Below are 23,711 nucleotides of genomic sequence, written 5' to 3'. Positions count from 1 at the left end.
TGGGTGAGGTGGCTCTGTGACCTGAAACTGTTTCTCAGTCTGCCTGCAAGGGCCGCAGATTTTGTAATTGCAGTGGGGACCTTTGAAATCAACTAGAACACAGGCCCTCAAACTGTGCTCCATAGAGCACTTCCAGATGGCTTGGAAAAGCCCAACGAAGAGCTATTTGTCACTGTTCAAGAAATTGTGCTTCATGTGAGCTTTAACCCAGGATTTTAAAGTCTTTACACTATTTTGAAAGCAAATGGAGCATTTAAAAAGCTCCTTGTTGCATCCTACAATGCTGTGAGTGGTCTTAGTTTAAGAAGTTCTGTAGTCTCACTATACCAAGTGAATGTCCTTTTTGTTTCTCCTTTCTGGCCTGAAGTTTCTAGTTTTCTCAAACTGAGCTTCTCAGAAGTGAGGTGCTACTGGTGTGGATTTAAGCTGAGGTGACTCCTGAAAGTCATGTGCTCAGACGGCACAGAGTTGGATCGCCCTGCCTTGTACTGTGATGAGTCCTCTTCTTCTAAAGATACTTCGTGATTCTCTGCTCTGTTGCTGGCACTGTGAGCTGAGGGTGCAGGCATGTTGCCCTGGGAATAGGAGCTGTATCATTTCTTGTTTGTACGAGCTGCCATGGCTACCACTGCTAACCTGCACAAGGAACGTGCTGTTTCCCTTGAAGGCAGCACCATCACTCCCACTGATTTCCTTTTAGGTGTGTAGGCAGATGGGAAGACAGAACCAGACCAGCCTTGTCTCTCGCTCTTTGGAGCCTTGCCACAACCGACCTGCTGTTCTAACTTTGTATCTGTGGCACTTTCTCCAAGACCAGAAGTGATAAGTTGTGTTGCAGATTTGATCCATATGGACGAAGCAGAGAGTTCAGCAAGAGTTTCCTAGTACAGACCCCCTCAGCTTCCTAAGTACTGGATAATAAAAACACATATATCTACATTCTTTCTTTATAAAAATTGTTGTCTTTCTTGGCCATAGAATGAAGGCTTTGATGAGTGATGTTTTACTTGCCACATAACTCCTTAGAATAGGACTAGCATCAACCTTTCAATTTCTCTTGTTTATTCATTTATTCACTTAATTTTATATTTCTTATTCATTTATATTTCTTATTCTCATTCATTTTTATATTTCTTATTCATAGGAGAAGAATTGTAAATATTCTTAAAATTATTTTCTGTCAGCCACTCCACCTTGAGGTCAGAAAGAATACTAATAATTCCTGCAGGAAGATAAACTCTTTAGTGTCCTGCCCAGGACAAGAAAAACAAATGTTATCGTGAGTCTTTGAAACATATAATTGGCTGGTTGGGCTTTAGCCTAACAAAAGCTGTAGAATTTTCTGCAATTATTCCTGCAATGGTGTTGAAGAGAAATTTTTGATGCCTTCTTACATCTGAGAAACAGCACAAGACTTTCCAAGCATTTGATAGACAAGAAGGGGTAACTTACATCCTGCCTTGAAATTACCCAACTGGCATTTTCTTCCAGTACATTCTATAAAACTCGTGTATAGTGCTCACCACCTAGAATATGTCTTAGTGTCTTTTTGTCCAGTTTAAGTTCTCTTAAATACCTCATTTCTCATGGCTCTTTCATCTCACCCCATTCTAAAACTTGCCCATCTTCTAACTGTGATTATTTCAGAATATTCCAGGTACTAATTATTTTTTAAGCCTCTTAAAATGAGAAGAGGTGCCCTTTGCAGAAACAAGAGTCTTTTTAAAAGAGTTTCCGCTGGCAGCAAGTGAAAGGTGTGACAGAGATTTCCAGTGTGATCCCTTGGGTAAGTCAGCCTCGGAAACAGAAGGATCACAGAACCAATCTGTGAGCAAGGCCCAGTTAGAAGAGATTTGGCTGACAGTCAGGTTAGCCAGGTCATGAGCCAGGAAAACAGCCGACAGCAGGGATTACTACAAAGAAAACTTAATTAGGCAACAGATAGGCAGGAAGTACGCCAGTCATGGAGCCTGCAGCCAGAGGGAGCCCACAATGAAGATGGCTAACCAGGCAAAACTGTGTTTGTAGTGGTAGAAGAGGCTGGAGTGCCAATTAGTAGGAAGTAAAACTGAATGCATAGGTCTCTCAGGCTAGCTGTAAATACCTGTTTTCCAGGAAATATGTGCAGTATTTTTTGTGTGAATCGTAGCTCTTCCTGATAGGAGATGGGAGATTTTAGGAGATAGGAGAACAGGTTAGACATTGCTCATTGGTGATAGGCAAGGAAAATGGGGAGAAGCTGTCTCCTTGTGAATGAGGAACATGTTTGCTGGTGTCCAGCAAAATGTTAGGGCCGACTTTCTGAACACTTGATGGTGAAGAAAATGAAAGAAAGAAATAAAAGAGAATGATGGCGCCTTTTTTTTTTTTTTTTTTTAACAAATAAAGCAGCATCCAAATAACAGAGCATAGTGGGAATAGGAGAAGAATTAATAATATGTAGGATACAGAGTAGTCTGGCTGAGAATCTGTGTATAAATGTAAATTGAATAACCTTTCCCTTGACCTTATTCTGCAGAAATAGGAGGAATACTCAGGTGTTTGCCAGTCTCCTCCTTTTGAGCAGTTGATTAGAGACATTCTAGCTGTTGCTCTTTAATCAGTCCATTAATTAATCCATTGATAGAACAAGGATATTTTTTGCAACTGTCCTGATTTGATGGGTGACATATTACATACTCTTTGACCTTCTGTGGAGTTGCCAACATAAAAAACAAATTTGGAGGGAAGAGGTGACTGTAGTAAGAATGGGATACTGTGAGTTTTATGAGGTATCTCATCCAGCTACTTGTTTTGGAAATAGAAACGTTTTAGCAGTCTGAAAAGTAGCATAGATGCAAATGTCCTTGTTCATAATAGGTGATTTTTGGAAGGGTTTTTTTGGGGTCTTTTTTAAAGAATTAACATTACAACTGAGTGTTGCCAAAGCTAATAAACAAAAAGTTAAAATAATTTTAAAATTTCTGGGTTTGATCCATAATAAATACAGTGCAAATAGCACACAAGTTTTGAAGGACTATTAAAAAGAAACATCTGGTTGTCTTGTTTTAAAGACTGATGATACTTCTTTTACATGATCAAAGAAAGCTGTCTAATAAAATGACTCAGCGTGTGCTGAATTCTCAGTGTATGGTAAAGGAAGAATTTTTAGTACCTAGTGTTTAGCACTAGGGGTGGTGCAATTCTGCACTATATTTTGTTTTTCAAAGTTCTATAAAGTCACCATCTCTTAAGACAGATCTCTTAGATTTGTGTTCACATCCATGATAATCTGCTGGAAGAGTGCAGGAGAATTCGTTCTGCTTTATAGCTGAGCTGTGTTCTGTTCACCTGCTTCTGAAGCTGGGATATGTTTTAGCAGAGTGGAAAATCCCTGTGAAGACCAAATTTGTTCTGTTTCTATCTCTATTGCCAGACTGGCACCATCTGCCTACTTGTGTGTCTGGATAGTTCTATTTCCTATCAGCTTCTAAAAACAGAATAAAAAGTTCTAAATGAAGGAAAAAAAAGAAATGCATCAGCCAGGGTATTCTTGCCATAGCTGTTTACTGCAACTGCTACACTTAGGGAGTAGATTTTGGTGTTCATAAGAACTGTAAGCTCCTGGAGTGTACACATGCAGAGCCCATGCTCTGGAAGGCAAAGTCACTACATACAGCAATTTTCAGACTTTACCTCTGTGCTAGTGAATGTAGGTCATAGAACTGAAGAATTGTTTTGAGTCTGGGCATCCTATCCCTGAGAGTTGCAAGATACATAAATAATCCTGTTCAGTAAAGTGGGATGGGGTTTTTTTTGTTTATAGTGATTTTATTATTTGTAACTTGAACTGTTAACTGCAGTGGTGGCAGTTCGGGTTGATGAACAATGATATCACTCTCGAAAGTGCAGAAGTTGTAGCCTTTGAACAATTGTTGAACACTTTGACAGATACTCCATGGGACCTGCACAGCACACTGGCTCCCACTGGTTTGGAGTGGTGAAGGAATGCTTCCCCTCAGCCCTTCCTGGGGGTCACAGTGCAGGCGTACCAGCAATCTCACTAGAAACACTGGTTAATGTCACTCCCCAAATATACTGAGGACTGCTTACCCTGGCATCGTTAATTATCTAGGAACAGCTGGAATGTGAATCAGGATGTTTTTATATGAGAAATAGGTAATAGGTATTTTCTAGAAAATTTTTGAACAAGTTTTGTTTCTTCTTTGTATAGCTTCATTTCCCTTGATACTGTGTTGTGTGTTCTGAATACCTACATGATGTTGTTGTCTCATTTCTTTTATTGTGATGACTAATGACTGAGGATCCAGCTGAGATGGGGGAAGTCCTGCAGTGCAGGGCAGTTACAAACATACAGTAGGAGAAAGTAGATGCTCCAAAGTGCTTTCACTCTGTGACAATTACATTAGTTATATGTTTCTTCAAGTTTTAGTTAAGAAATCTGTTGCTTACTTAACTGTATTTTCAGGAAAATAGGTGACTTAACAGAAAATATTTTGATACGAAACTCTAAAAAGTTAGCTTTCTGTACTACTTAATAAGGACCTCTGAAAACAGTTGATCACTTCTTCTGGAATACTTTTTCTCTCCAAACTCAGAGACATTTGATAGAGAAGATAGCAGAAGAGGTTGTCTTGTCTCATTTTAATTAGGGCATATCTTCCTAAGGGGACAAAATGTTTTTGGAAGGTGTCAACCTTTGGAATATCCTTAGCAGTGGAAATATAGCCCAGCTTGTCTCACAGCAAATTCAAAATAAAGAATTAAAGTCTGCATGCAAAATCAAGGCAGCAGGTGGTCATTCACTGTATAACTCCAGCTGTACTTGAGTTGTAAATCCAAAAGCATTACAAAACTAGCAATGGGACAGGACACCCAGTGATTCCTTGCAGGCTTGGATCAGTGTTTCTGGGACCTTAAAGGAAATTTTCCTGAGATTTAATGTTTTCTCTTGAAACAATAAATGACATAAGTGTTATCTCCAGATTTTTTCCAGAGCAGTGAAGTAATTAAACTTGTTTTTCTAACATCAAGACTAAAACCTGAACTAATCTAGTTTAACCATTCCCTTGTCTTTTGTCAGCTGGAATCTGCATTAACTCCTGAGAACATCTGGGTGAATAGAAGTTCTGCTTGCAGTGGCTGTATTTTGTACACTGGGTAACAAAAAGTAGTCAGGGTTTTCTTCACAGAGTTAATGTAGATGCTGTATTCTGCATTATTTTTTCTTGCCGAATCACATGTCAGATGTTCCACATTTAGATGTCTTTAGGTTTATTTCATTTGCTAAGACAGTATTTGCTGTAAGCAGGGCCTTGGCTCTGTCACACTTTTGTTGTATTGTGTATCAGTAGTATCAACTCTCCAGTCTGGACTGAAGAGGAAAGCTGGGTTCCACTGGTTATTGAGGGGCTTCCCAATATCTGTAAGAAAGCCAGGATTTAATTTTTCAAACCTTTAAAGCAAATTGCTTTCAGGCTTCTAAGAATGACTGCTCAAACAACCATTTATATGAATTTCATGTGAAATTTGTGTAAGAGAAGCAATTTCAAGGGAAGTACCTCCTGACATATTTTTCTTCACATTTGTTTCGAAAAGTTATATGAATGCTCCATATAGTGTTGGCAGGATGCTGTAGCTGGAGGAAGCGCTTTTCTGTAAACTGGATCTCCTCTGCAAAACCAAGACTTCATTTTGCAAATGATACTCAACTGGGACCATGCTGAGTCAATGTCTCATTTCAGAACTTCATCCTGCTCCACTGAGTTCCAGTGCAGGGTGTTACCCTGGGAGGAGGTTTCAGTTCTGTGAGCTGCCTGCTAGAAACACACACAAATTCCTAATGTTGAGTTTTTGATCAGATCAATTACTCTGAAGAGGTGAAGATTTTTTCTTCAGCACATGGACAAACAGGAATGGGCAGGAGGAAGGGAGGAACACTGGGATTTTCCCGGTTTTACAGCATCACAGTATAGTTTGCCCTGGGTAAAAATAAAACAACCTGTGTGTCCCTCAAGGGTATGGAAATGGAATGATCCTTCCATCTTGTGCAATAGTCTTCTTTGGAACCTCCAGACATGTGATCTTTTTCAGACCTCTGCTCTAAGCAGCACAATTCTGCCCTGTTCCCAGACTGTCACTTGCAGTGCCTCATGAGAAGTGTTTAACAGTGGTTTTCTTGCCCTTGCAAAGTGGGTTTGGGATTTTTATTGTTATTTCATAAAATGTCTTATCAACTTGTGAGCAACTGTGGTGCTTGTTGTACCCATTTTAATGATGTGTCAATGTTTAAAAAATAATTATTTTCTTCCATCTTACACTTTTTCAATAAATACATCTCTTGGCACAAGGGAAATTGAAGTGGGAATGTGTTTCATTAAAAAAATAACATCCTTGTTAAATAAATCTGCACTTAATTAAATTTCCTCTGTTTTAACTGCACATAGAAACAGATAACTGTGACAAACAAAAATAAAGAATCTTGAGGAATACTGACTTACCTCTGATAAGAACCGTCTGGCATATATAAATATATTTTTTTAGCTTATGCTTTACTAACAAACTCAGCATTTGGTTCACATTTCCTCTTTCTTCTTTGGGCTTACCTAATAGATTAAAAATATGTGACTTGAAGTCTAAAGCCCTATTTGTAGGATTTTTTAAATCACTTTTTTCTTATATACTGAAAAGCATATGGTACAACTGGCTTTTGCCTAATAACTATATGAGCACAAACAAGTGTTTGATAATTTGTAATTTTTAATTTTGTAATTAAAAGTAATTTGATAATTTCCCTATTTGATAATTGTTAAGAGACTGAAAAGAAAGCAATGGGTGGTTTTCACATTGTTAATACTACAGCTGTGGTTATTATCTTGGTAGCCTGCTATGTTAATAAGAATTGCTTTCAGTGCTTCAGACTATGGCCATAAAAACCATAGATGACTTGGCAAAAGGACCTTGGAAAAGCAGTTTCATGTTCCTGTGACTGTTTCCATTTCCATGTATTGCTGGTCTGAGCTGTTTGTCCCAGGGCAGTGTGGATGTCTGCAGGAGCATGGGTCAGAGGCTCCCCAAGGCAGGAGTGTGGCTTGCACGTCAATGCTCAGGTCACCAGGGATGCAGGGAGCTCCACAGCTCCCTTCACTTTGCCTTTCCTGTTTTTTAGAGAGGGGCAACTGCTTCTGCTTCCCGCACTGGCTGTGCTGTGGAATTGCAAGGGATGTTGAGTGCTGTGGTTCAGACTGGGAACAAGGAGCTGTCCTTCCCAAGCTGCGTGGGAGCGAGTGTGGAGTTTTCCTTTAATGTACACCCAAACTTATCCAACGCTTCCAGCTACACAGACACCTGCATCTGCCTGCCTGGGTGCCAGCAAAGCACAGGCTGCAACTTGGAGTCAGGTCTACGCTCAAAATACAGTGTTGATCTGTCTTAAAAGTTTGCTACTCAAAATGGCAGAGCACATGGGTGGAGTTTAGCTCAGAGGAGTGCCTGGCACCCTGTTTGAGGATGGAAATTCTCTTAGTGAAAGGGCAACTGCAGTTCCTGATAACTATAATTTCAATTTCTGGCAACATTAGAATCTAAGTTCAATCATGGGCACACACAATGAAAAATTTTGAATGGCAAGTGATCATATTATTAAATGTAAGTTGATTCACTTCAACAAAGAGTTTAAATAATTTCTCATATACTAATTTTATGTGTGGAAATGTTAGTCTGAAAATAGATGTGAAGTAAACTGTGAACAGAAGAGTTATGAGACTTTATGCTTTCATGGGATTTGTAGCTACTTTTCCATTCCCTCAACAGATCAGCCATAGAAATACCCCCTGTGAAGAAGCTGCCTCTCTTTAGTCTTTGATTAATTAGGGAGCACTGGGGCCAATGTGGTTTTAATATATTACTGGTTTTGGCATACAAAAACTTGTATACATAAAAGCTATGAGAGAACAACTGTATTTTTATCCTATCTCATCACAAGGCCACACAGAAATGGTCTGATTTTACTGAAGATGAATAGAATTAATACAAGAAATGGGAGAGGAAATGTATTGCCACTCACCTTTCAGTGGTCCTTTTCTGAAGAAGAGTAACACAGAAACTGTAAGTTCCTTCTAAGATGAAAAAGTACATTTTTAAAATGTCAAAATTTTTGGCTGCTCTTGGAAACATCTGAATTGTCTTTAGGAAATAATTGTTGTGACTTCAGGCTGAGATTTTTGTGTGGGGATACATGAAGCACAACAGCATCTTCTCTTGGTGTCTGCCATTGATTTTTAACTGGGTTCATATTCCTCTTTGCCAGTAGAAAGGAGAATAATGCACAGGGACCTTCTCGAGATGCTTCAGGAAAAGGCAAAAGGTGAGAGCAGGTTGTGAAACTGGACCTTTTCCACATGCACTCTTCAGAGTAAATCCTTCCTCTGTTCCTATACATTACATTATTGGTGAAATACATCAGCAAGTGTTTATAGCTGAGGAAAGTTTGTACTAACACTGTGTCATGTAACTAATCTGTTTGCGTTCTAAAGAGGGAACACTAAGTTAGCTGCATTTTGCTGCAGACTCAAGTGTCTTATTAAATATTTATACATGGATTAGACTGTTTACTTTCCATCTCATACTATAGTTGTATTGGGAAGATCCAGAACACCTGGGTTTTAGTGAGGTCTTAAGGAAAGTTTGCTTCAGCTTTCCAATTAAAGATTAAGTACATGCAGGAGAGTTTTAAATTAAGAAATACCAGTTCTAGAAGTACGTTTCTAAAATTGTGAGTAACAAAATATTCCTGAATACCAGATCTTGATTTCACTCTGTTCTGCTGCATTTCTACACTTCTCAGAGCCGTGTCAGAAATATCAAAGGAACACCAGTTTCTCCTGGTTTAGCTTTGCTGGAGGACTGTTCTTTACAATAGTGAAAACCAGTTGCTAGGATTAAGAAGTCACTTGGCTGACTTTGGTGATGCTACTTCACCTTTGTGCAAAAAATGGTAAATGAATGGGATCCTGGATCACAGTATTTCAGGTATGCTGGCTGTGTAAAGTATCCTCTTTTTTTTTAAGAGAGGCTGTAGACCTACCCTTACTTTCCATATTTAGGTGTAACTACACATATGTAATCGATATCCAGAAGTAGAGATGAAGTGAGAACAGTTTGACTGTCCAGGCAGAAAGCAGAAAAGAATAGCCCAAACTTATTTTGCAGAGGATAATCCAGGCTCTTGGTGTGGAAACACTGATTCCCTGTCTATTTAACAGTTGTACCCCCTGGAAGAAACATTTTAAAACCTTAATGTTCTTGAAACTACAGAAGTGTGAGTGAAAAGCTTCACTTGTAGAATGAAAGCGACAGCTAAACAAAGTTGGAAGCTGGTTATTTACGTGTAGTCATCCTAGGCTGTGCATTTTATTGGAGAAGCTGGGGAGCACTACTTTTAAGCCATCGCCAGTGGCTTTTAATGTGCTCTCTCATCTTGCTCAACACTGGAAATGTTGATGCTGTCCAGTCATTTCACAAATCAGCAAGAACTTGTCTGATCAGCACTCACCTCCAACAGGTATCTGCTCACTTCGCCATGAGATGTGAACATAGAAGACCTTTAGCTATTTCTCTTGAGTGTAGTGGCCTGGGGTCTCGGGCAGCTTTGAATATAAATGGCCTGTGAACAATTTACACGTTTGTAGGATCTAGTTTGCTTGCTCCTCAGTGTCACTGCATATCAGAAACTCCCTCCTAAACACAACTAGCTATTGAAGTTACACACTTTGGAGGGTTTCCAAAAACCATAGCAAGCACTGCTTGTCAGAACTAGTAGATTTTGCTAATTTTTGCTAAACATACAGCATTTGAGCTCATTTCAGCTTTACAGGAGTTAATGTTTTAACTACTGTCTTACAAGAGTGAAGGAGCCTTATTCTTGCAAGATGAAGAAGTAATGAAATGTGGCTCTGACTAACAACGTGCTTTGCTTTTTTCCTGCTGATTCTGAGCTAATGCTTCCTATGTTTAAATTAATTTCCAAATATTTTGCACAAGTTTTGGAAGTAAATAAAATCTAAATTTCTAGGTATGTACTCTTAAAATCTACTTTGTCGCTGAGGGGCAAAGGATTGTTTGGATAGGATTTAAGAGTTGTATGTGCTGTGTAAAATTTGTATTCCAGACCAAACAAAAAATATATTTACAAATTGTCTGCTTAGTTTAGTTTTTAAGGTTCTTTCCACATGAGGTACTGTTTGAGATACTATTTTGCTGATAAATCAGTGAAAAAATACTGGATTTTCCCATTACTTTTGTGTTGAAACCTAAACAGAAAATTTAATTGTGGAAGAAATTTTGTTTTGAATAATTAGTTTTTCTTTATTTATCACTTGATTACTTTTTCCTTGCACTGAACTTGCATGCTATTAGAAGTACTACAGAGATTTCTTACACCATCTCTGTAGAAGAATCAATTTATTCCAGTAAATTAGAAATATATCTGTCCTGTAAGAGCTATGTTAATGTGGGAGTAAAACACTATTTCCGGCAGAATTGGACGACACCATCCAACTGGATCGTATTTTAAAAGAAGCATTTGTGCAGAGACTCTAGTTTCTTTGGTCTGATGATTGTTTTCAATATTTATAGTACAGCAGGGCCTGGGGCCTCAGTTACACATCAGGATCAGTTGTACTTTGTATAAACAATAAAAAAAGCCTTGCACCAAAGAACTTTTCTTCTAAGCACTAAATGTCCTGATTTTAAGGAAAGCACACAGCTGGGACAAAACCATGGAATGATCCCAAACTAGCTGGACATAAGGGCAGATCTGGATTTTTGTCTGTGTTCAACTGTGGAGCATTTGGCTTTCGTGTTCACTGCAGACATAACAGGGACAATTAAAGATTCATTTAATGGATCCTCAATTTAATTAAAATAAAACATTCCCAATATACACACAAGCAAAGTTGAAGGATAAGACACTCAATGAACAAGAGCCTGAGAGTATCTTGATGCAGTCTGATTCAAGCAATTGAGTTCAAGAGGCCTCTGCCCTGGAGCTGTCTCTGGGCTTGGGGTGGAGTGGGGCAGCAGCCAGCTGGCCATACCTGACTGGGTGACTGTGCTCTCAGATCATGCAGGCTCTCAACAGAGTTAAGGAGCCATAAAAGCACCACATGACTCTGTGGAATGTCCTGTTTCTAATCATCACAGCGTGGATCAAGATCTAGCATTCTTTTATTTAATTTAGAGAAAGATAGGTCGCTAATTTGACCTTTATTGGATGACTGAATGTATGTAGACCACATAATTTAGGTTGACTTACAGTCAGTGGTACAAAATACCTTTAAGATAGTGTTGTCTTTCTGAGTGCTGGCCTGCTAAATACAGGGGGGGATCTGATCTGTCTTGCTTTCATGGAAGGTTGCTAGATTTGGAGATACTTACCAAAAAAAGTCTTTGAAGCTGCTGGTACTTGGAAAAGGATGTGCACTTCACATATTGCTGTAGTGGAGGAGAAAAAATAGTTGGTGCTAATAGTCAATTGTTTCTTTAACAAATACCGTATGAGCTCTTAGCACTAGAATGATGTAGTAGATAAAAATCTACTAAAAGATGTAGTAGAAAAAAATCTATCTAAATAATGTTGATTTGATACTGGTAATCACAATCTTAAGAATAGGAGTCCCAGATTTCTTCCCCACTTGCTGCTGCATCTAATATTGCAAAGACAAGGAAAATATATTTTTCTTTTCTTTTATTTGTTCAGCAAAGGCAAAAGTTTCTGGATAGTTAAATTTCACTTCCCCAGGATAAAATAGCTGTTATTCCAGTTGACCGATAGGAGCTCTGACACTGCAGTTTTACTTGTGTCAGTGGAAAAATATTTCTGGGAAGTAAAGAGATGATGATGCAGCTTTTGAGACTCAGGTAAAATCCTGGTGTTCAGGATGCAAGTCCTGTGCTTGGGCATGTCCTCTGTGAGAACAGGGAAAATGAAAGCCGGGCTCTGCAGCCTGCCTTTCCCATGACCACCTGTGGAACTGCAGCTCAGCATCTGTGGGTCTGTCTCTTGGATTTACCATTTGCAGCAGCAGTAAGATCAAGGAGGTGGCCACCAGAATGACATAATAAGCAACCAGCAACAGTCTCTGATGCACATCCTTGCTGCTTAGTTTCACATTGGAAACAAGGACTCTACATGTAGGACTGTTTGTTGACTTTTGTGGGCTTCCCTCGTGTGTACTCTTCAACCTGTGCTATAAACTGAAGGTGGACAGTACAGTTGTGCCTCCTCTGTACTTCCTAACATTATCTCCTTTCATTTCTCAGATTATTTTTCTTTTATTCTGCTTTTAAACCTTGATTCTTCAGCCTTCCTCAGAGGCATGATTCCTCTCAGGCTTTGGTTGGCAGACACTTGCAGAGCTGGCATTTCCAATCAGTGGCAGATATAAGACAACATTTCTATTGATGCTGATTCAGCCAAGCGAAGATTGGCTGCGTTGTCAAGAGCAGTGGCAGTGAAGGAGTGATGCCTGTCCCTGACATCAAGGCTGTACTTCACTGCAGCCATCCTCTGTCTGTAGGGATGTCACTGAGAAGATACCAAAGCCTTTATGTGATCTAAAACTCTGTAGAAGTGAATGTGTGTTCATTGATCCAGTTCACTGTTTTGCTGTTCTTGCTGACTAAAAGAGAGGCTGGTATAAATACCTATGGGGATTATCAAGAATTTAGCCTAGTGTGTGAAGGGTGGGATGTATGTGTGGGCTGAGGGCACAGTTTGGTGCACGCCATGCAGCATAGTGTGAGGCTTTAAAAAATATCCTATGGAAAAACACTGCTGTAGCTAGCTGTGGTTTAACTGAAATTGGAGTCAGTGCAGGAAGAAGGGAAATACAAAGCCAGTTTGCAGCAGTGATCAATAGAGGATTCTTTTTTTCTCTATTCTTTTAAAGTATGCTTTGCTTTTTTTCTCAAATGGCAGTCAAATGGTTGTTCCCTGGCTGATGGCTCTAGGGAAAGGGCTTAGAGTAGTTTGTGTAGCTCAACAGTGGCTGTTCTGGCTGCAAAAGGAGCACTGGCAGCAACTTCCAAAGAGTCCTGCTGAGTCTGTGCAGACCAGATCCGCTTCCAGTACTTGTCATCCCAGGGTTTCTGGGGGGTTGCATTTTTTTATGAGCTGCGAGGAGGCTATTTGCAGATCTGAGACAGTTTTGGTTTCTCTAAAATGACATGTCATCATGTTGGCATGTAGTAACACTACTCTTTGATGTAACAGGATGATGTTGAACTAAAGCATCACTGTATTGTGGTGTGCTGGTCCCTGGTCCCCATTTGTTATTTTTAGCAGAGTTTGCTGTCTGAAACAAATCTGTAGAAGTGGCTATGCTGTGGACTCTGGATCTTTCAGACCTTAGATAATGCCTGTCATTCACTGTACTCCAAGTGAGTGCAAAATACCATGAGAAAAACAGTATTATCTTTCAGAACACTATGGCTACATCAAAAAATTAATAAAACCTGGGGGATGTCAGTATTTGCTATTAGAAATGAAGACTATGTATGCAAAGAGGAGAAAAGCAAAAAAAATTTAATGCCTACTATCACTTAAAAAAATAAAAAGGCAAATACCTTGTTTTTGTAAAATGTGGTGTCTCTCTACAGACTTTTCCTGATTTCCATCATTATACTGTACCAGTCACAGTAACTTCTGAACTACTAAACAGACTTAGCCAAAGCTTGGCTTTGCCAGCCCTCTGTGAGTTACAGTGGGGTAAAGACTACTTTACTCTCCTCAGTCTCATCTCGACATAAAGATTAAGGCCTACTAAAGGCTTCTGTTTTTTCAAGTGAAAAGCAATGGATAAAAGGCATGCAATATCCTTAAGATGTTTAAATTTATGCTGTTACTTCAGGCCTTTTTTCCTTGGTTTTATTTTTAATTCTTTTAGATATGTAACTTTAAAGCATTCTGAAAACAATCAGAAGCAATTGCAGCTTTGATTAGCAGCTAAATTAAAACAACTGATGAGCTACCATACCCCTCCCTTGGTCTTGTTGGCATGTTTGCTTAACTGCAGGATACATTCCTAACCCTTAGACTTTTCAGTTCTCCTGGGTGCAGTGAAGGCCATTTTCTGGCTTGCCATCCATCAGAACAGGGAATGCTTTCACTTTTTATTTTGAGGAGGAAGAAGCTGCTGAGCTGATTTGGATATAGTAGGCTGGTTATTGTCTGTGTAAAGCTGCTGAGACCTGTGTGCTGGACAGCCCCAGTCAGGTTATCCTGTCATCATATACAGATCGCTGATTATCACACACCAGTGTTTGTGATCTTCTGCAGCGCTGCTTCCTTCTGTCTCATCAAGGCCCAGTGAGCACAGACCGTGACAGGTAAAATCTTCTTCCAGACCTCAGATGCTCCCATACAAAGAGCCACGCTTAATCCCTGGCCTAGTGTGTAGTTTAGTAATCTGCATGGTCATGAATTCCAGGGATATATGGGCAGGAAGCGCAGAGCAGTGTGGGTAGCAGAGCAGGCCTACAGAGTCATTTAAGTCTTTGTTGTATTGTGTAGTGAGGGATTTTGGGGACAATGAGACCTGTCTGTCAAAGATTAAGCAGACTGGAAGTGTGGTTTATACCAACAAATGAATGAAGCTTTTTGGAGTGTTAATACAGCCACGTAGTAAATGTCCAAGGACTTAAACATACAATTTATGTGATGACAAGCAACATTGGCATTGATCATTTATTCTATATACCTTAGCCAGTGGGAATTCAAGTGGGTGAAAAGTTCATTTCTATCCTTATCTTGATTAATATGTAACACTTGTAGGACAAGTGAAAAATCCTCTATTTTCTTCTCTCCTAGACTTTGGTTTGAAGTTATTTTTACTAATTGCAGTTTATTCTCTGACACTGCCCAGTAAACCAGCCACTGACTGACTGGCGCTTCATGTTATCAGGCACTGCAGTAAAATTTTGCCTGGACCCGCTCTGCTTAAGCCTCTAGAGATAACTGGAATCTCTCCAAATGTTATGTTTGTAGATTTGCAGACGTCTACTACTCTCCACTCCTGCTTTGGTCTGTATGTTTCCAAGCAATGTATAGATGAGAATTCACAGACTTCATTTTTTCCTTTAAAGTGAATTGTTTACATGTTTGCAAAGCTCCCCTCAGCTCTGCTGTGTAACAGGTCTCTGGGAAGAGGTTTTGTTCTAAATCTGCTATCTTGAATAAGCATGAGATGGATCCCATCTGAGTTTTAAATCTTGACTAATATTATCTGTTCCAACAGATACTTTTGCTTTTAGCAGAACCCTGTGCAAGGAAAGCCGCTCAGACCTTTCTGAAGTGCCAGGAACATGCTGGGAAGGCTATGGGAGGCAAAATGTAGGGGAAGCTGCTTGCAGGGAATCTATTGTTTGCTGCTGACCCTGTACTGGCCAGATCTGTGCATGGCCTACTTTCCCCGCCTGCCTTTCTAACTAGAAGCATCCTTTGGGGCTGAATGACCTTAGTGCATAATGAGAAGTTTTTCTGTGTTTCTCCCTTGTAAACAGAATGTTTAGCATGTGGAACACGGTCTGGTAACTAAAATGGATTTTTTTTTTAATGTGTAGAGGGACATTTTTTTTTGTTGTTTGTTTTGTGGCTTTCTTTTCTTTTTAAAAAAAACAGGCTACTTTATTCACTACATGATTAGTGTTATACATGATATGGTAGTAGGTCTTAGAGGTAGTCATGCTGCATGTATCAGATTCCAGGCTCAGACTTGCTTTCAGATTTACATTGTACTAAGCACTAATTTGGTTGTAATAGCACAAACACTGGATATTGGACAGGGGAAGGGACATAGTAATGCAGCAGTAAGAACAAAGGGAAAAAGACAAGATTGTTTTTCTGGAACACTGCTTAACTTATGGCAATTTAGAGATACACATTTTCTGTGTAACAGTGAAATGTAATAGAATAATTAGATTAGAAAAATAATAGAACAATCCAGTATGATAAAAGTGAGCCAAAAAAGCAGTCATAAGATTGTTGTCCAGAATAGGTTAGGCTGTGAGTTGGATTGCTAGCTAAGCTAGAAGAAAGGTTCAGGTTTTAGATTCAGTTATCTCAGCATTTTACACACTTTTTCTCTGAGGAATTTGAGCCAAATTGAGAGAAACTCCTAGAAGCATAAATGGATACAGGCATTTAAATCTGCTTTTAGAATACCAATGTTACGCTAGGGATCCAAATCTCTATTGTTCATATTCTAATGATTCACTTAACATTCTGCAGAAACAGAGAACACAATAACAATAATTGAAAAGTTTTATTTAATTATGATGTTACTACCAACTGAAAACCACAGCTATGTTTTATTCCAAATATGAAGAGATCTGTATTACTTTAGTTACTATTAAGTAGTGTCTGCAACAAATTCACCTCGATATTTAATTTATTGCAAAATGCAGTAAGACAAATGTCATTGATATGAGCAGCTACATTACTGACTAGAATATCTGCTGATACACAAAGAGTAGTAAGAAAAGACTGAGCACCTTTTATGGCGATTCAAAGACAAGCTGTTAAATATAAAGATTGTTCTCTTAGTTGTTAATTTTGCAGCATTGAAACCAAGATAAGTTGTTCTGTTTTAGCTGGAATACTGTGAGATGGTTGACAGCAACAGAGGAAACTTCTGTAAGAAGTGTGAAAAATAGGGAAGTAATAGCTTCAGTAGAGGTACTGCTGCTAATTAATGAATTAATATAATATTTTGACATCTCCATTAAAATGATCCTCAGTTATGATCCTTTGAGGGAAGGTTTTGGTCTACAGTAATTACCATGGAAAAAAATGATCACTCTCCTTTGAGATGTGTTGTATATTATCACTTTTTGCTCTTATTACACTATCAATAAATAGATACTTTACTGAGTGAAATTTCATTGAATGACCAAACCTCTACAGTCCCTTAATACAATTTAAAAATGGGTCTGATTTGGCATCACAGCAATCTGGGTATGGATAAGCCTAGCCCAGAGTGCATACCCCAGATCTGGGTCTAAAATTTTCCAAAGAGAGGGAACATTCCTATTGCTAGCCCAGAAAAAACTAGGGCAGGATCTTGCCTATCCACTCCAGTGCCTAGCAGGGAACACAGCTGGTGAGCACAAAATAATTGTCCTAAAGACTGGTACCCTTTAACTTCTTCCTGGCTCCTGTTGATTCATGGGTGGTTTCTTTCTAGAAGTGCATGAGACATCAAATCTTTGCTTGAAGTCATTAACTGACATTTTTGCAACTGTTCTTGTACATCTCTGTGTTTCCCTCAGTAGGGCTGTTCCTGTAAAAATACTCTTAAATTGCTTGTCTTAGATGCATCTTGTGGAAATGAGTTCCCCAGAATAATTGCCAGGAAATTATCAGGCTGGAAACTTAGTTTAGTTGCTGATAGAAACTAAAGCTGGGAATAGCTTATCTGTAGGTGAAACTGCAAGAAAGAGCTTCAGTGCGTGAAGTTGCTCTAAAGGATTCATGACCTGCTTTTTGTCTCCAGCATGAGGCCCTTTAGAAAGGCCAAGAAAGCATCATGTAAGGTAAGGGTGACCACTAGAGCTCTGTGACTATTCCTGTCCGTGGAAACCTCAAAGGGTTCTTGCTTTTTCATTACTGTTTTCTTCATCTTTGTTCCTTTCTTTACTGGTCAAATCTCATGTTTGGGGAAGTTCTGGTAAAAGAGGACATCTCTGTTCCCACAGCATGAGGGAAATGGAAAACTCTCTGTTTCTTCCACAGAGCAGAAGGGGCTTCCGTAGCTCCTTTTCCCTATCTTCCTCTCACACTTCTGGGTCTGTTCCTTATCTCTGAGTTGTCTCCTTATCTCTGCACAACTGGGGGAGCAGGACATGTCTTGACTGTGCTTGATTTCCAATTCCCAGGCAGAAAGAGGAAGGTAGTCACGTGTAGGTATAATGGTGCATTAGAAATTGTGAGCCACTGGAGAGGTACTTTGGTCTTTTTGTACCAGTTCCCTGTTCCCTTCTCCTCCCCTCCCCTTCCCTCCCCTCCCTCCCTGTGTGTGGAAGCGTGAGTTGCCCGCTGAGCTGTGCCAGTCCTGCTGCTCTTACAGAGTGAAGCTGTTCCTTTCTCCATGCGCAGCCAGGATTGCCATGGGCAGAGCCTGTGTGGGTGGGGTGTGACAGCAGCTCTGCCCCTCAGTGCAACAGGGAAGCCCAAACCATCCTATCTGCTAAGGAATAGCGTATTGGCTACGGGCAGTCACTTCCTGCTAGATCTACTCTTTGCCCACATCCCTGTTTAGTCTCTGAGGAAGCACTAACTTTTCATAGCCTTTGCTTGCAAAGGGGAATTAGAAATTTTTAAAAATGGGTTTGTTGTAAGGAAAGAACTGGAGAGGAGCCCAAAGCAAATTAACAGATCTGGACACAGCAGATCCTGTGGAGGTTTGGAGTCTGTTCGGCTTCAGCATGTGGCTGAACCCTCCCTGCCTTTCTAGATACAATGTCCTTTTAATAGTCTTAACAGGCCTGACACTGGCAGGATTTCCCTTGTTCAGTACACTACTTAATACAGCTAATTTTCTACTGACAACATTTTTTTGTAACAATGAATCTTCTGTCACTTGAGTCCATGAGGAAGGCTGCTTGGAAATGCCAGCCAGAGGGGGAGGGAGCAAGTTCGTTGTCACTGTTCACTTAAAGAGTTCTTTAGAAACACATTGAGCTTTTTTGGTTTGTTCTCTGGGGTGCTAGGGATAAGTAGAAGGGAAAATAACACAACACTGCCTGTTCTTCTTTCCTCATGAGCCCATAGCAGATCCCTGAAAGTTGTGTGTTGTAGGGTATATCTTAAGGAGAGTCAGAAGCTGTGGTTTTGTGGGTGGCAGTCCTGATGTGGCTGCCCATGAAGTTACTATGATTCAACATCTGTTTTCCCCAGGAGACTTGTCTAATATCTATGGTTAGTGTTGTATCTTCCTCAGTAATGAGTTAAGTAAAACCCCTTTAAATGTCTTGTGAACAGTAACTTGCTTGATCTTACCAAATGGGTTGGAGACACACATGTACACATTTATGTACTCATGGCAACCAGAGCCAGGGGAGAGAGGGGCTGTGACCCTCACTTTTCATTCTACCCATCTCCCCTTTTGGAGGCTGACTGCCAAGGAGCTGCCATTTGGTCATTACCACTGCCATGTTCTCTCCAGAGATGACTTGTCATCCTGGGGAGGAAAATACTTTGCATATGCTACCTTGTCTGCTTTCCTGTACAGCTATCAGGAAAATGGAAAGAAGTCCTAGGGGAACCCTGTGTTTTCTTCTGAAATAACTAATTCTTCTGTATTAAAATTCAGCTCAGGACTTACTCTGCTGTCAAGACATGTACACAATACTCAGAAATTCTCTTTCTTCAATTAAGGGCAGGAAGATGTTATGACAGCTGCTGTCCTATGTGAACAGGTCGGGGAACTGCAAAGGCTTTCTAAAACATTTTTTAGAGATTAGGCACTGAAGGCTTGAGGGAGAGAATATGAACTGGGGTTGCAAAAGACCATAAAATCTCATAAACCATTCAAATCTTTGGCTGTACTATGCTCTTTTGTTAAATAATAAAAAAAAAAGCTTAGTTCATAAGTAAATTGAAGTCAGTTAGACCTCACTTGCTTCAGCATTTTTGTTAAGATTTCATAATAGAGTATTGCAATATAAGCCCTATTTTTTTGAATGTTGATGAGTGTAACGTAGTGCCAGAGCTCCATGAGATATAGGAGCAGTTCCTGCCGATGTCACCTCCTCCTTCATGCCCCATTTTCTCAGCTGCCTCTAATTCAGGCTTAAACATGTGCATGATTTCAGAGGAGTGCCCGTTGTCAGTCTCATGTGCTGTCTACATAAATTGTCTCCATTTGTGTATGAACCTTGTATTGCTCTGCCAGTTTAAAACACAAAAAGGTTGTAAAGATATCAGTCAGGGTAGCAAAAAAAGCTTTTGCTGTGGCAAATAGCAAATTTCATCTCAGACGACCACCTATCACCTGAGGCTCATGGCCAATTGGCTTAAACAAACAGTGGGTAAGCTGGGGATTCAGGGGTGATCACCTCTGCTATGGTGATACTCTGGGATGCAATTCATCAGGATCTAGTCTCTGCACATCTTTTTTTCTGCTCAAAAAAAGGCATAATTCTGACTGATGATCATGGAAAAGGCAAGTAAATGTAATTCAAATAGATAATGTAGCTCCTTAAAAATAAGCTTTAGCTCATAATTTTCATACACCAGTTATTTGTTTAATTGAAATACAATGTAAATCATCACTCTGCTTTGTAAATCATGCTGCTTGTTCTTTATTTTAAAAAATCCCCATGACTAAAATCTTTCTGTTCCTGTAGTGCCCATCATTGCTGTGGTGTTACATGTGGCTCCCCTCCTCTCTGGAGCTCAGCACGGGAAGGCTGTCGACTTGTGGTGCATCTCTCATGCAGATGTTACAGCCCACAAGGGGCTTTCGTGTTATCTGTGCTCTCTGTGGCCTGGAACCTTTCCACATGAGCTTACTTTCTTATCTAACTCAGACATTTCACAACATCAAAGCAAAAAAGCAATCAAAGTTAAAGTCATCCTTTTTGACTTTTGCACATTTTTTGTAGTTGCTTTAAAAAGTTGTGAAGTATAAAATGGAATAATTGCTCTCAGTTAATATTGAGTCACTCCTGGCATTGTCCATGGTGGGGAAAAAGATGACAGTATGTGGTCTCTTTGTGTGTTTTAAATAGAATAGCAAATATGTGGAATTGATTGGATCAGGATGTTTCATGAAAACTTGTAACTGGAAATCGAGCATTCTAAGGAACAAACTTTTCCTAGATAAAAATATCCAATTTTAAAATAACGATATTCTTTAAAATTTTCTAGGGTTCATATACAGTTCTGTATTTATAATGTGGTAAACCATCCATTGCAACTTTGTTACTGAAATATGGCATTAATCAAATAATTTATGGAATCAGATTTCATTAATTTTTTTAGGCAGTTAAAAAATAGGGTGTAAAACCATATATATATACACACACACATACATACACGTTTTTTTATCACCTAGATTTTCTACTTGCAGTCATGTCTAATCAGGCTTAGTGGAAATAACAGAAGTATTTTCTGAAAATGGAGTTTATCACATTAACTAAAATTGAAAATTGTTGTGAGACCCAGCCTGCAGTTGCTCATTACTACACTAAAAGATTGGTCCTGAGATGACCAGAGCAGCCGTGACAGTTGGCAGTGTGAGCATGCCAAGGGCTGCTTTGCATAAACAGAAAACTTCTGAAAGGCATTGTGATACTAAGGAATTTCACATGGTACATGAAAAAAGTTGTCTCTTTTGTTAAAATTAAATGAAAAAAAAAAAATTACTATCTTTCCTTAAACAGACAACAAAACAGAAAAAAACCCAAACAATGACATTTTTGGGAAGGTGCTGAATGAAGCAGGATCGTTGTTGCACAGGATTTTTTTCTGGTCCATTATTTCTGCATGCACATACAGTTTTGTGTATTCTCATGCTGTGTAGGTAAAAAGCTGTGAAGAGGAACAGTAAATTATGACAGAAATAAAGAAGCCATTTTGAACAGGACTTCCCCTAAGTTTTCAGAAGAAAAACTGAGGAATAATTTTCTTTAAAAGTACAAAGCATTTTTCAGTAGGGAGAATAATCACTTACTCTGGAATGTGAGCAGGGCACTGGATACCTGACCTGTAATTTAGGAAAATAGTGAAGGGGTTTTCATCAGTAATTATTATTATTACAGTAGAACTGTGGGGCCCCAGTTGAGAGCAGGACTCTGTTGTTCCACTCACTGTCTAGCAAGAGAAAACCACTGCTGCAGGAATCTTGCTGTGAAGGCAGGGCAGACCGAAGAGGAGAAGGGAGGAAATGGAGGTGGAAGGTTGAAGGCTGGCCCAAGGCTGTGCTGCTCACAGTGGAGACGGCTGCCTTGCACTGGTAAGTCACCGACAGACCCCTCACCCGAGCTCGGCAGGATTCCTGTGTCCGCTTTTGTAACCTGGTGTCTCTCATCAGAGAGAATGTCATGGTTTAAATGGAAAATGCAATTTGTGTGTGTCAAAGAGCATTTGAGGGACCAGTCCCTTGTACAGGCTGTCCTGTATGAACATGGGAATCGGGTACATAGATCTTCCTTATAAGTTTCAGGCTTAGAGTGTGCAGTATATGAGAACATGAATTTTTAGGGCCATAATGAGTTAATGGTTGGCTGTTTGGTTCACCTTGATGAAATCAAACAAGCATAAGATGCTTCAAGCTACAAAGCATTTGCTCATGAAGTAAATATTTCACTAGCAATCTTTTGTGTCAATAAAACATGTTTTATGGGGGAAATAATGGGTGAAGGAATAGCGAATGTGAATAAGACCCTTTTAAAAAATGTGGTCACTGAATTCTCATAGAGAAGTAATCGTGTTAGTTTCAGAAAACATGAGTGTATTTAAATTCAGTTGCTCTTTTCATACACAGGCTCCTTATTTTGCTTTGAAAATAAATAGTGCTTTGCTGCTTGAAATATGGCAGTCTACAAATTTACTAACAAAAGCAGAGATCAGTTCTGCCCTTCCTGATCAGTAGTATTTTCTGCTTAGTTACCAGAGCTGCTAGATTTATCTTAGTGGGTTCCAGTGTCCTTTATGGTGATGAATCACTGTGTTGGTATTTGACAGTGACTTAGGCCAGTAGAATTGCTCCCCAAGTAAGTATGTGCTTGTTTTTTCATCCCTGAAATAAAGGGGCATTGTCCAATGGTTCCATACCACTTCCACGTGTGTTCTTTTGCACAGTGGCAAATCAAATAGATTTGCACTTTATTCTCCAAGCTCACAGAGGCAATGGGAAATAAAAGACCGTTTGGAATTTGCAGTGCTACATGTAGCAGCTCTGCTTCAGTGGGTGAAAATTTATGTGGGGTATTAGAGTTGGCAAAAGGGGTAGGGACAATAGAGAAATTGTGATGTGTTTGATTGTGCAGCAGCAGAGGGGCCCCATCATTACCCATCGTACAAGCCTTTCCTCATGGCATCCTGGGATGCAGATGAATTAAAGGGGTATAAGGAAGAAGATACATGTTGCAGAACCTTTTCCATCTTGAAAGACACTGCCATCAAATTACACTTTCAGGCTGTTTGGTTTTACCTCCTTCTGCAGTATGGTGACTCAGAAGCAACGGGAGGTTCCTTTTCCAGGCATTTTTTGCTCTCGCTTACCACACATTGAGAATGGAAAGCTGAATGTCTGAGCCAGCTGTGTATTTGTAATGGTTTGCAATGGATATGAGCTGAACAGATGCATATGATTCGTGCTGAACTTGTGATGCAAACTTGGTCAGAATCCAAAATTACCCATGAAAATGCCCAAGTATATGAAAAAATAATGCTATTTTTACCAGCATCATCTTCATTACAGACAGACAGGCATCTCATTTATTGCTGCTGCATTATAAAAGCCTGGTGCACAAATATGTTTGAGAATGCAGGTCATAGCTTTCAAATAAATGAAATTCTAGTGAGCATTTGAGAGAACATTCACAAGTCACAGTAATTTCATTGGCTTTGTTATTGCTTGGTGTTATTAGCATTCTATAATTTTCCTCTTTTTAAAAACAATTGTCATGCAGCTGGGAAACCAAAA

The 23,711-nt window shown here is 39.5% G+C and overlaps 1 protein-coding gene and 1 long non-coding RNA gene across 2 annotated transcripts in view; both read left to right on the top strand.

The window, feature by feature from the left end:
- COL4A6 (collagen type IV alpha 6 chain) overlaps window positions 1-23,711 on the top strand; it is a 119,773-nt gene that overhangs the window by 51,410 nt on the left and 44,652 nt on the right. The window lies entirely within an intron of this gene.
- LOC138110463 (uncharacterized) lies at window positions 14,125-23,684 on the top strand. The gene is made up of 3 exons (XR_011150937.1): window positions 14,125-14,388; window positions 21,879-22,016; window positions 23,053-23,684. It is a non-coding gene; the product is annotated as an uncharacterized lncRNA (long non-coding RNA).

This window comes from Aphelocoma coerulescens, chromosome 4A, assembly GCF_041296385.1.
Source record: "Aphelocoma coerulescens isolate FSJ_1873_10779 chromosome 4A, UR_Acoe_1.0, whole genome shotgun sequence".
Taxonomy (NCBI): Eukaryota; Metazoa; Chordata; class Aves; order Passeriformes; family Corvidae; genus Aphelocoma; species Aphelocoma coerulescens.
The sequence above is the reverse complement of the archived record's forward strand: the minus strand, read 5'-3'. Positions and strand labels throughout refer to the sequence as shown.